Source organism: Arachis stenosperma, chromosome 9 (assembly GCF_014773155.1).
Source record: "Arachis stenosperma cultivar V10309 chromosome 9, arast.V10309.gnm1.PFL2, whole genome shotgun sequence".
NCBI lineage: Eukaryota > Viridiplantae > Streptophyta > Magnoliopsida > Fabales > Fabaceae > Arachis > Arachis stenosperma.
In genome coordinates, this window is record NC_080385.1 from 63,392,882 (window position 1) to 63,396,854 (window position 3,973).

Below are 3,973 nucleotides of genomic sequence, written 5' to 3' on the forward strand. Positions count from 1 at the left end.
AGTGGTGCGCCAATGGGCGTTTGGAACTTGGCTGGCACGGCATTTGGGCGTTTGGAACTTGGCTGGCACGGCATTTGGGCGTTTGAACGTTGGTTGGCACGCCATTGGGCGTTTGCAACGCGGTTGGTGCGCCATTGGGCGTTTGGCAGCCTGGTTGGTGCGCCATTGGGCGTTTGGCAGCCTGGTTGGTGCGCCAAGACTTGGTGCCAAAATTTGCTTGTGTGTGGCGTTGGCAACGCCAGATTCAAGTTGGCAACGCCAACTTTGCTTCTTCCAGGGCCAAGCTTGATAGTGTGGCGTTGTTAGCCTGCGTTGTCCTCAAACACGCCAATGCTTCCTAGCTCAAACAACGTGCTCGAGCTTCCATATTAGTGCCAAAATTGCTTGTGTGTGGCGTTGGCAACTTGGTTCTAGAGTTGGCAACGCCAACCTTGCTTCCAGGGCCAAGTTTGCTTGCTTGTGGCTTGTGTGTGGCGTTGGCAACTTGGTTCTAGAGTTGGCAACGCCAACCTTGCTTCCAGGGCCAAGTTTGCTTGCTTGTGGCTTCTGGCGTTGCCAACTTGGTGTTCAAGTTGGCAACTTGCAATGCTTCATTTCCTTGCATTTGGGGCTTAAGTTTCCCTCTGATTTGAGCTTCCATTCCTTGCCACATTATGGACTATTGTATATCGTTGGAAAGCTCTTGATGTCAGCTTCTCAACGCAATTGGAATCATGTCAATTGGATCCTTGTGGTTCGAGATATTCATCCTTGAAGAGGGGAAGGTCAGGCTGCCATTTCTGCTGATCATGCACTAGCACGTTGCCAACTTGGTTTCCAAGTTGCCAACGTGCTACACCTCCTGGCAGCACCAATTTGGGCGTTGGCAACTTGGAAACCAAGTTGCCAACGTGCTCTCTCATCCTGGTTGCATCAATTGGGCGTTGCCAACTTGAGGATCAAGTTGGCAACATACATCTCCTTCTTGCTCCAAGATTTCCTTGCATCATGACCTTGTTGCTTCATAACCTATCATTAACCAAAGAATTTGCTTCAAAGTTTTGCCATTCTATGCAACAATTTTCAAGAGATTCATTCATGCTAATTCATTTGTCAACTCCTTGAATTCTTTGCACAAGTATGGCCAAATTCCACCTAGTTCTTGGTTCATGAATGCATGGAGAGAAAATTCACACAAATGCTTGTTTATCTCAAAGAAAGTGAATGAAATTAAGCTAAAACTACTTAAACTAACTAGCTAATATAGCAAAGATGCAAATGCATCAATAAGCTGGTCACTGCTTTCTTGGATAAATTCTTCCCTCCTCAAAAGCTGAGCAAGCTGAGAGTGGATGTTCAAACCTTCAAACAAAAAGATGGTGAATCCCTCTATGAAGCTTGGGAAAGATACAAGTAGCTGACCAAAAGATGTCCATCTGACATGTTTTCAGAATGGACCATATTAGATATATTCTATTATGGTCTCTCTGAATTTTCGAAAATGTCATTGGACCATTCTGCAGGTGGATCTATTCACCTGAAGAAAACGCCTGAAGAGGCTCAAGAGCTCATTGACATGGTTGCAAATAACCAGTTCATGTATACTTCTGAGAGGAATTCCGTGAACAATGGGATACCTCAGAAGAAAGGAGTTCTTGAAATTGATACTCTGAATGCCATATTGGCTCAGAACAAAGTGTTGACTCAACAGGTCAACGTGATCTCTCAAAATCTGAATGGATTGCAACATGCATCCAACAGTACTAGAGAGGCAGCTTCTGAAGAAGCTTATGATCCTGAGAACCCTGCCATGGCAGAGGTTAATTACATGGGTGAACCTTATGGAAACACCTATAACTCATCATGGAGAAATCATCCAAATTTCTCATGGAAGGATCAACAAAAGCCTCAACAAGGCTTTAATAATGGTGGACGTAATAGGCTGGGCAATAGCAAGCCATATCCATCATCTTCTCAGCAACAGACAGAGAATTCTGAACAAAACACTTCTAATTTAGCCAATGTAGTCTCTGATCTGTCAAAGGCCACTTTCAGTTTCATGAGTGAAACAAGATCCTCCATTAGAAATCTGGAGGCACAAGTGGGCCAGCTGAGTAAGAAAGTCATTGAAACTCCTCCCAGTATTCTCCCAAGCAATACAGAAGAGAATCCAAAAGGAGAGTGCAAAGCCATTGACATAGTCAATATGGCCGAATGCACAAGGGAGGAGGAGGACGAAAATCCTAGTGAGGAAGACCTCCTGGGACGTCCTTCAAGCAAGAAGGAGTTTCCTATTAAGGATCCAAAGGAATCTGAGGCTCAAACAGAGACCATAGAGATTCCATTGAATCTCCTTCTGCCATTCATGAGCTCTAAAGACTATTCATCCTCTGAAGAGGATGAAGATGTAACTGGAGAGCAAGTTGCTCAATATTTAGGAGCTATCATGAAGCTGAATGCCAAATTGTTTGGTAATGAGACTTGGGAAAGTGAACCTCCCTTGCTCATTAATGAACTGGACACTTGGATTCAGAAAATTCTACGTCAAAAGAAACAAGATCCTGGCAAGTTCTTAATACCTTATACTATAGGCACCATGATCTTTGAAAAAGCTCTATGTGATCTGGGGTCAAGGATAAATCTAATGCCACTCTCTGTAATGGAGAAGCTGGGGATCATTGAGGTACAACCTGCCTTGTTCTCATTACAACTGGCAGACAAGTCATTGAGACAAGCCTATGAAATAGTAGAGGACGTGCTAGTAAAGGTTGAAGGCCTTTACATCCCTGCTGATTTCATAATCTTAGACACTAGGAAGGAAGAGGATGACTGCATCATCCTTGGAAGACCTTTCCTAGCCACAGCAGGAGCTGTGATAGATGTCAACAGAGGTGAGTTAGTCCTTCAATTGAATGGGGACTACCTTGTGTTTAAGGCACATGGCCATCCCTCAGTGACAGAAGAGAGTAAGCATGAAGAGCTTCTTTCAGTTCAGAGTCAAGAAGAGCCCACACTGTCAAACTCTAAGTTTGGTGTTGTGAGGCCACAACCAAACTCTAAGTTTGGTGTTAAGATCCCATATCCAAACTCTAAGTTTGGTGTGGACAACTATACAACATTGACCTGATCACCTTGTGGCTCCATGAGAGCCACTGTCAAGCTATTGACATTAAAGAAGCGCTTGTTGGGAGGCAACCCAATTTTATTTATCTAATTTCTATTATATACTATTTTATTGTTATTTTGTGTTTTATTAGGTACATGATCATGAGGAGTCACAAAAAAATCAAAAAAATTAAAAAACAGAGTCAAAAAAACAGCAAAAAAAAATTTCACACCCTAGAGGACGCACAGACTGGCGTTCAACGCCAGTAAGGTGCATCTGGCCGGCGTTCAATGCCAGAACAGAGCATCATTCTGGCACTGAACGCCAGGAATGTGCCCAGAGAGGAAAACTGGCGCTGAACGCCAGTAACAAGCATGAAACTGGCGTTCAACGCCAGAAACATGCTTTACATGGGCGTTGAACGCCCAGAATGTGCACCAATGGGCGTTTAAACGCCAGAATGATGCACGAAGGCATTTTACATGCCTATTTGGTGCAGGGATGGAATTCCTTGACACCTCAGGATCTGTGGACCCCACAGGATCACCTCAGGATCTGTGGACCCCACAGGATCCCCACCTAACATATTCCCACCTTACCTTTTAATCCTAATCACACTCTCCTAATCCAAAATCACTCTTTCCCATGTCACACTTCCCAACACCTTTCACGAATCACCTCAATTCCTCCTCCCAATTACCCCATTCACCACTCACATCCACCCACTCTTCCCCATAAACCCCACCTACCTTCAAAAATTCAAACCAATTTCCCACCCATTCCAACCCAAAATGGCCGAACATACCTCCCCCCCTTTCCCTATAAATACCCTTCCATTCTACTTCATTTTCACACAACACAACCCCTCCTTTTTCACCTAAGCCGAAC

The 3,973-nt window shown here is 44.3% G+C and overlaps 1 non-coding gene across 1 annotated transcript; it reads right to left on the reverse strand.

Moving 5' to 3' along the window:
- Window positions 1-1,318: 1,318 nt before the first annotated feature.
- Window positions 1,319-1,422, reverse strand: LOC130953456 (small nucleolar RNA R71). Its single transcript, XR_009075625.1, has one exon. It is a non-coding gene; the product is annotated as a small nucleolar RNA R71 (small nucleolar RNA).
- Between the last annotated feature and the right edge of the window lie 2,551 nt (window positions 1,423-3,973).